Source organism: Ruditapes philippinarum, unplaced genomic scaffold, assembly GCF_026571515.1.
Source record: "Ruditapes philippinarum isolate M1 unplaced genomic scaffold, ASM2657151v2 ctg2179_1_1_1_1, whole genome shotgun sequence".
NCBI classification, from domain to species: Eukaryota; Metazoa; Mollusca; class Bivalvia; order Venerida; family Veneridae; genus Ruditapes; species Ruditapes philippinarum.
The window spans coordinates 28,454-38,692 of NW_026855176.1; positions in this window are offsets into that span (position 1 = coordinate 28,454).

The window sequence follows — 10,239 nt, forward strand, 5'->3', positions numbered from 1 at the left end:
AGTAAGAAATCATAATTACTTCACAATTTTCAGAGGTCAGACCCAGACCCCCGTCTTCATCCGCTCTTATTTGTAGTATTCTATGTTTTCGGCCCTAGCACAAGATGGACATCTGTTTCAGTCATAAACTTGGTTAACTTAAATTTTCGCATGAACTTTAAATTGAATCCTATTTACCATCAAGCTGCAATAAATTCATTGAGTCTTTCAAAGTAAATAGAATTTTTTGATTAAAAAAGTATTATTATTGATTATTGATTATTATATGTCCAATTTGTGTTCCCGTCTGATATTTACCCTTGAGTTGCTAGTTTTCGTGTTGTTGAGCGCATTAGCGACATTAAATTAATGAAAACAAAAATCAATTTTCTAACTGTTCATTAAACAAAATACAGAATATGGTTTATTTCTAAACTGGTATACTTCAACCCGATATGTTTAGAAAAATAAATAATAATACAATGATACACAAGAAATCATGTTAGTTAACGAATATGTAATGATTATTTTTATGTAAACAAAATAATATGTAACAATAACATGGATGTAAATGACAATTTGTTTTAATCTTGGGAAGCATTTAAAATTATTCCCTCTACGAACATCTCTTTCTTTGGAACAATATATAAGATGGTCCAGTGTTCACAGAAATGTAGAGAGATGGGCTGAAGATATCGCGTCAGTTCCTCTTTGAGAACCACGAGTTTTTAAATAAATTGATGCTTAAATTATGCATTTCCATGTTAATTAATTGAAGTTAACAAATAAATTTAAATCAGAGTCCTTCATACTCGAAATATTTGATAGAATAATTCATTTTCATAGTATTGTCCAGGACTTTAAGGGTAAGATCCCCGAGTACCCTCAATTCTCCTTTGAATCCGCTAATGAAAATAGGGGAATACAGTTTACTACTTTTATTTTAGCTCTAGCGTACGACAATGTAATACAACAAAGCATATATTGCAATATAATGATAGTTATTTACATCAACTACAAGAGTTCTGGCTACATTTCCCACAATCGTTCGTAAAACGACTTTCCTGAACAACTTCCACTTCCGGACAAAACCGCCATAAAAAGTAGTTCCTCATTTTACATTCCGATAACTCATCATTAAAATATTGTTTGCAAAACTGTATTAAGGTTTTAAAAGTTTAAAAAGCATGTATTTTCAATAAAAGCAAACATTTCTAAACATAAAAACAAAAATATGAAAATTCATAGTTCACATAAGGGGTTTTGAAATATAAAGTATGCGAAATCCAAGCAATTGATGCTTGAAAACTGAGAACCAATATAAATAGCTAGTTGAAAACAGATTAAAATGCATTAGCTACCTGTATGGCACATCACTGGCACAGTGTATTGTATCACAAAAAAATATAGACTGTAATTAAAGTTCATGCAAAATGATATTGATCAACTTAATCTCATACTAGATAAATATATTTATTTTATTATTTATTGTAAACATAAAAATGAAGAACGTTGGTATTTAATGTTGATATTTAGCATATCAAGTGCATTATGCCACATAACTAAGTGCTATGGACAATGCTTTCTGATGATCTCTTTTGGTAAATCCACATGCTTCAAACAAACACAATTCACTCATCTTTGGAGTTCCACGATGCTCCCTACCTGTCACTAATGAGGTACATGAAGTTGATTGATCTAGAATCTTTCCTTTTTTGTTTGACAATAGTTTTTGATGCAAAATGAAAGTTTATTCTAAATATTGTACAACATTTATTAAATGTTAAAAGGCTTCAGTGGACACATGTACGATGTAAGTGTCACCTTTATTGAAAATGTGTTGAACTGCCAGTCTGGTGCATATATGTTTTTCTTTAGGGTAAAATGTCATTATATTTCTTTCGCTGTGATTATTTAAAAAAAACGATTTAGATGATTTGATCATTGTTTTGCCAGAGGCGATGTTAACGTATTAGATTCCTGTCTGATTGCCTATTTACGTACGTTTTAGCTTTACAAGAGAGTAATTAGCTTAGTGATCTTTTAGCGTACCGGTATATCGATTTACGTGTGTTTTGCATATTTAATATCTTAGAGCTTGCGTGTAATGTTTGTTTCTTTAGCGTGTTACGTGTTCATTTTGCGTGTAAACCGGAACGTTCAAAATTGATTTTAGTGATGTCTTAGTAACTTCACAGTGAGATACATCATGTTAGGTTTATATATAAATAGAATTTTACATAGCAGAAGAATAATGGAGTGAAAAATAGAGTAGCCACTTAAGTACCTATTTAAGTATTTGTAGGAACATCCAAACGATCGAAGTTTTCTGTCAATTCTTTCTCAGTCTAAATTTTGTTGAGAGTTTTGTATCAGCCAAAACTTGTTTGAATTCTTCGACGTTACACGAAGAAACTTCAATGCCAAGGAAGCATATTCCACACTTGCCGAAAAATTTCAACAGAGGCTGAACATGTATAACTTTTGCATATGACCAAACAAAACATTTTATTCTCCTAGTTGTAATCATATGGGCATATTTAAATAGAAACAAGATTGTATTTGTGAAAAAAGCTATGCCACCGCATACAACACTAAATAGTAGTGTAAGAACATATTTTTTGTTTCTATACAATTGAAGATTGTCATAATGCATAGATCCCTGACCTATCTTATTCTTATTATCAAATTAGTGGTTAAATTTATTGTTATTCAAATAAAAGATCAGAGTAGGAATATATCAATGCAGTTGAGTCTAGTGAATTGGTGGTGAAGGTCATATTTCACACAATCTAAATTTCATGACTATATCAAAGGACAACACAGTAAGACACTGTCAAAATCTAGGTCAGCTGATATCAAAGTTCACTTCACATCTTAATCTGTGCACATGGTTCAAATTTCATAGCTGTACATCAAAGGACAAGAAAGTGGGTCACATTAAAATCTATGTCACCTGATATCAAAATTTATTTTTACAACTAAAACTGTGCAAATGGTCAAATTTCATTGCTGTACATCAAAGGGCAAAAAAGTGGGTCACTGTCCCCTTGGGCAAGGCAAAATTTTAACCCAACATGCTCAAGGGTTTAATTCAAAACAATCATAAAACAGGTCCACCAAACAACATTCCATGTCAAATATCTAAGCTGTAGCTTTCTCCAATTCAGAAAACATTTGTTTTAGCTTCTGTTTTTACTATGTGTATATTATGAGAATTAATGCCCTCGGGCAGGGCCAATTTTTGGTACAGGACCTATAGATGATAATATATAGCAAACATCAAAGCCTTGTACCTTCAGACAAAAAGATTTTTTAATTTTTTTACTGTACGTACATAATGAAAATCAATGACCCCCGGGCGGGGCCAATTTTAACCCCATGGCTATAATTTAAAATCTTGGTAGAGGTTTACTCCGCAAAGTCTCATGCCAAATATTTAGCATCTGGCCTTTGTCAATTCTTGTCAATTCAATTGGGCAATATTAACACTAGGGGCATAATTAAAACAACTTTAGTAGAGGACCCATAGATAATATTATAAACCAAATATAGAAGCCCTAAGCCTTTTACACTCAGACAAGAAGTTTTTTTTAATTTTTTACTATATGTACATAGTTAAAATCAATCACCCACGGGGGGGGTGGGGCCAATTTTGACCTCAGGGCTATAATTAGTACAATCTTGCTAGAGGTTCACTACACTATGTTTCATGCAAAATATCTTAACTCTAGCCTTTGTCAATTTAGAGAAGATGATTTTTTTTAGTTTTTACTATATACATATAAGAAAAAACCTATGACCCCCGGGGCGGGGCTAATTTTGACACTAGAGGCAAAATTTGAACAACATTGGTAGAGTACCTATAGATGATATCATATAACAAATATTAAAGCTCTAGGCCTTGAACCTTCAGACAACAAGATTTTTTTTTAAATTTTTACTATATGTACATAATGAAAATCAATGACCCCCGGGGCGGGGCAAATTTTGACCCCAGGGCTATAATTTGAAAATCTTGGTAAAGGTTCACTACACAATGTTTCATGCAAAATATCTAACCTCTAGCATTTGTCAATTGCCAGAAGATTTTTTTTAAGTTTTTACTATATACATATTAGGAAATCCTTATGTGACATATGACCCCGGAGCGGGGCTGATTTTATAACAGATACCAAATATCAAACCTCTAAGCCTTGTACCTGCAGACAAGAAGGTATTTTAAGTTTTTACTAAGTGTACATATAATGAAAATCAATGACCCCCGGGGCGGGGCCGATTTTGACACTCAGGCTATAATTTGAACAATCTTGGTAGAGATCTACCAGACAATGCCTTATGCAAAATGTCTAAGCTTTAGGCCTTTTAGGTCTTTACAAGAATATTTTTTTTAAATTTATTCTTATAATTCCTTTTGGTTGCCATGAAACCCAGATTTCTGCATGGAATGAAATTCTTTGAACAACTTTGGAAGCCCTTCACCCAAGGATAAATTCTGCCAAGTTTGGTTGAAATTCGACTAGTGGTCACAAGAAGATTTTTTAAGTTCACTATATAATATATATAACACACGTACAAACACGCACACGCACACACACACACACACACACACACACAGATGAATCGCTATATGCCACCGCATCGCAGAGGTTGCGGTGGCATAAAAATGAATTCAATAACAAAACATATATCATCCATTACATCAAACTAAGCATTAAAAGTTCAAACACATTTTGCCTTCTTTATTATCTGTTATACTCTTGAAGAATAAATGGATCATTACAGTTGAATGGATCGTTACAGTTGAAAAGAAAGGTTCTCAAATATCTCCTCTGGTGCAATTAAGGCCTTCATTCCATTCATGCAATGATTTTTCGCACCTCTTCTAAAGCTTACCAACCTCTCCATTAGTGTACGCTGCCACAACATAGACACAACCTCCAGCTACATGTACCAGGATTACATCCTTGGACCAAATCTGCCTCTTAGATGTAATTGTTATACTACTGAATTAAATTGTTTAAACTCTGGATAACTGAGCAGATGTATAATATAATATATAGTGAGGTCTTTTTGTCAGATTTGTCCTGAATTGTTTTGTATTTATCATGTTTGTTCAATTTCAAAATCTTACCAGGAAAAGATGGACTAGTCAAATATTGAGACAAGAGTATTCAGTCTTGAAATCATGTTTACTCCTGCCTTAAAAAGGCCGATAAAGTTCAATAACTTAATTTATCACCCTGCCCAGTTTCCCATCAACACGATGATAAACAGTACCAAGAAAGGCGGTTCCATAACGAACTTTATTAGGTATAATAAGCCCTTGTACACCTAACACGTAATGTCAGTTGTATACAAATGCGGTAAACTTGAAACATGGATATGTCTTTATGTACCAATACTAATCCACTGTAATATAGGATTTTAAATATCAGAACTGACTTGTACTTTTAATGGTAGTATACATATATAGTGAGTTTAAAACACTAGTAAGAAATTTTGATTTATTTCATTAACTGTTTCATAAAATATTTAGATTACCTGGATCAGGGCAAAGAACACATAAAGACGCTATCAATAAATCATCCTTTATTACTTGGAAACATACGACACAAGTAGTCATATAAAAGCGACAAAAGTAGTCATATAAAAGCGGTTACAACAATGTTTTCACATAATTCTGATTGTTATAGACAATAACAATTATTCATTAAAGTAGTCAGTCATAATATAAAACAAAACCTTGATTAGGAAACAAACTTATCAATAAAAATTAATTTAGATTTTAATAAATTATTTAATTATTCAATGTTCATTGGGAATAATTTGTATTTGCAGTTGTAAATTAAAATAATACAGCAACATTGACAACAGTTCTCTCTTACCAAACTTCAAGTGTGCCAATTTTTCTGTTAAGGTCATATGGTGACTTCTTAAGATGCAATGTTAGTTTTCAATTTGACTGTTCAACTTAGAAACTAAATGCAGACAGACCGGAAATGAAACATTAATCAGGCAGATAATACATGGTTATATGATGATCTCTTTCTCATATTATACATTAAAAGCATTCTTTACTTCCGTCTTTTTATATATGACTAGGTGTGCTTATGAAGGTAGTCTAGCAGAACAAATGTAATGATGTCCTGATCAAACCTGTAGCTTATTTTTCTAGCATAGGCTCTGCTTACCTTAAATGCGTGTCTAGTTATTTCTTAAGGCACCACTAAAATAAATCACGCCTAAAATTTAAAGCTGTCAAAATGTTTATCTTTTTAGCTTCAATAGCCACAAAATAAGAGCCATGCATGATCTAAATATTGAACAATAAATTATAAGAACTATCCCTCTACAGAACTAAATATGTAATTCATGCAAATATGTAAAAAATATATACCCTACAGTATGTTTTGAAGATTAAATGGTTAATTTCTTTTCTACAAATGTTATCAATTCAATAAAGAAATAAAAGGATTCTCTAAGTCCTAAGATAGCATGATAAGCAGTCACTTTTATTAACAAGTCAAGATTGGCTTCATGAAAACAATAACTCCTGGCATTGTTATTTCTTAATTCATCACAAATTATAGCAAATTAGGATAAATAATCATCACTTGATATATCGTCACCTATGTGCAGTAACTCGTATTTAATTATAAAAGAGTTAACCAGTTTTAAGGTGACGATAATATGTTCATAGTAACATTGGGTGAGCGCTAATGTTTACAAATGTTTTGTTATATCTTTCAATATTTAAATAATACACATTCATCATGTTCCAGGAAAATATTTTCCGAATGATTCTTTTACCTTTCCTGATATGCTTGTAGAAAATGAGACATGTTTTCATCAATATATTTCTGAATGTCATAACGGAAATATAGAAATAGCTAATAGAAAATTATATACATTGTACCAATAAAATCGGCAAGTACTTACATGTACCTGAAACATTGTATATGTTTATTTTTCAAATATCAAAAGATATATCGAATAAATTACAACATATAATTAGCGGTGATTCATCCTCACCATAAGAAAATGTATTAAGAACACTAACATCCCTGGACATATGGTCACTGAATCATTTAATTAATTTCTAATACAATGCACATTTATACACGCTAGCTTCTTTATTTCGAGCAATAATTATTTTAAGATGAAAAAAAAACAAGTTGTGATAAGCAAAACAAATATACATATGACACATTTCAATTTGTAATGTTGTTTACTTTGGTATATACAGCAAAACTAATTATATCTAAAATAAAATAAAGAAAAAATCTATATAGTAAACGTCATTCCTATTCCTACATTTGAACATTTCGTCTATATAAAACGTCAGTACAATCACTTGCCATCAAAACTAGTTGAGCATCTAAATTTAAGTTGAAAATTCCTCGTTTTATTCTGTTACCTTTACTACTCTATCTCCGATGCCATAAAATCATGCATAATTACCAAATACCAAACAGCGATATCATTTGTGAGGTAAATGTTTTTATATTACGGATAAGGATGATTTTAGAGTTTAGAGTATGAAGTATTGACTAACCATATTTGTGATATTTTGACTAAGTAAACAATAATTGTGATCTTTCCATCATCTTAACAAAATCATTAATTTACTGTACCTCCATATGCGAAGATTCTCCTTCCACATAATATCAAAATTCAACAAAGTACACGTATGCTTTAACATATCACATGTTTAGAAATCTAATCATAACAAACTAAGAAGCAATCATACAGGCATTTGATGCTTATTCAAAATGGTATCATGGATCAGTAAAACATTTGATCCATGCTATATCTGAACATACAAGTCACAATAACTTCATAAAAGAAATATAATGAAATAACTCCTGTAGATGTGCCACTGGAAATTCACTTGTTATCACTATTTCAAAGCCACAAAATTTGACAAATTCAAAATAAATACAGAATATGGTCTGTTACAGTGTATATTTCGTTTTAAGTCGGCAAATAAGCAATGACATTTTATTTGCGTGGGCCTGACTTGGTATCATGCCCTGTAACAGACTATTTTAGGCTTTGACCTCCAAGTGTGACATTGACTTTCGAGGTAGAGGTCTGGGTATTGCTCCTGACATGTCGCCTTTTTGTTAATATTTATGCAAATTTATTTCAAAATCCCTTGGCTGATGAAACAGTTATATACCGCACACACAATAAAAGAACCTTTGTGCCACGTACTTTCAATATCCCTTGAACAATAAAAAATATGGAATTGACACAAAATATACCCCGTAAAAGACCACGTTAAGTTTTTGAGTATGGCCTTGACATTGGAGATAAGATGCCAAGGTGATAAGACGTTTTATCACCTAGTGTGATCTTGACCTTGAAGGTAGCCGTCTGGATGTTGCGAACAGCACGCAATCTTCTTACTGTGAACCTTTCTTCTAAGTATTATCAAAATCCCTTGATAGATTGGAAAGTTATAAACTTGAAACAAAATATACTCTATTGCATACTTTGTAAATCTTTGACTCAAACTGTGACCCTGACCAGACTTGGAGGTAGGCTACAAGTTGATGGACATGACATATTGTCTTATTATTGTGGACATTTGAGCTAAGTAATTTCAAAATCCTTTGATCAATGAAGAAGTTATGGACAGGACACAAAATATACCCAATGGCAGACTATGTTAATCTTTGACCTCCAACTAGTTCGTTGACTTTGAAGATAGGCGACGGCTGGTTGTTGCGCATGACACATCGACTGATTATTGTGAACATTAGTGCCCTTCATGGATAAGAAAGTTATGAACTGGACACGACGAATACCCTTAAAAAAGCTTTTTCGAACTTTAATCACCAAGTGTGATATTGCTTTTTGAGGTAGGGATCCGGTTGTTGCGCATGACACCTCGTTTTATTATAACAAACATTCGTGCAAAGTTATTTCAAAATTCCTTTGATAAATGACATATTTATGGACCGGACACAAAAGTGTGACGGACGGACATACGTACAGATGTCTATTTCTTTATCCCCCTTTTCCTTCGAAAAGGCGGTGCACAAAAGGGATGTACTATTATCAGGCCTCCTTTCGGTAATTCCCTGTCTCTTCCGGTCTATTTTGACCGGGATTTACTAGAGACCGGCGAATAGTATCGCACGTTTATTGTCCGACCTCTCCCGGTTTTGGAGTATAAATTTTAATTGAAATCATAACAAATAGATAAGTTTGTTTTCCAAAATTGAATGTTTGTTACTTAGTTTGGTTACAATAATGAATTATCACAGATCATCTCTCAAATCTATGTATTTATTATAATTATTATAATTCTGAAAAGAACAAAAGCTCACTTCATTTTATTTATGTCTGATAAAAACAAAAATACATACAATGATTGAATAAAAAGGTACGTTTTACGGTACTAATATGACACAATCAACTTTGAAACATGTTATTTAATTTGTTATTTGCGTTTATTAAAGAGATTCTAAGTTACAAATTAGATTTTATGCATTATTTTGTTGATTGATTTTTTTAAGAAAACTAAATGGTTTAAGAATAATTAATAGTATATATTGAAAGTTTAACTATAATAATAATTATTTTCATTCAAAATAATTCAATTTATTTTCGAGAAAGAAATAGGCCGTGTATTACATTAATATTGGTACCCGTTTCTATTAAGTATGTCATTACACATACGTACATAAACTGAGCTACAGTCGTTTACAGTTACATTGCTATAAGTACGTGAAAATCGCGCAATTCTCCCACTTGCTTTCGACAACGCATTCAGACTTATAGTAGTACCTTTACGAGAATTCTAATTTGCTGTGTAACGCTATGCCACGTGGTCGCAGGAGAGCTGTAACATTGCCTTCTCCTCAGGAAGAGGATAGTAATGCTAGAACAACGAGAGGCCGAAAGAGACCAGCTTCTACAGCGTTAACGTTGGAGGACTCCGTTGATGAGCGCATGTTGCAGAACGAAGCCGATGTTTGGATTCTGGGGGATTCAATCCCATACTGGGCCGGGAATTATGCAAAGAATGCGGCTAAGGAGAATTTGGGCTTGAAGGATGTGTCCATTGCTTGGTGGGCAGAGAGAGGCCTCAGATGGGGTGGTTTTAGACGCCTAATAGAAATGCAGGTGTTGTTTTCTTCTCCACCTTCTATTATTTTTATTCATTTAGGTGGTAACGACCTTGTGTCGGTCAATACAGTACAACTACGACTTTTAATTGAACAAGAAATTACATATTTAAGGGAA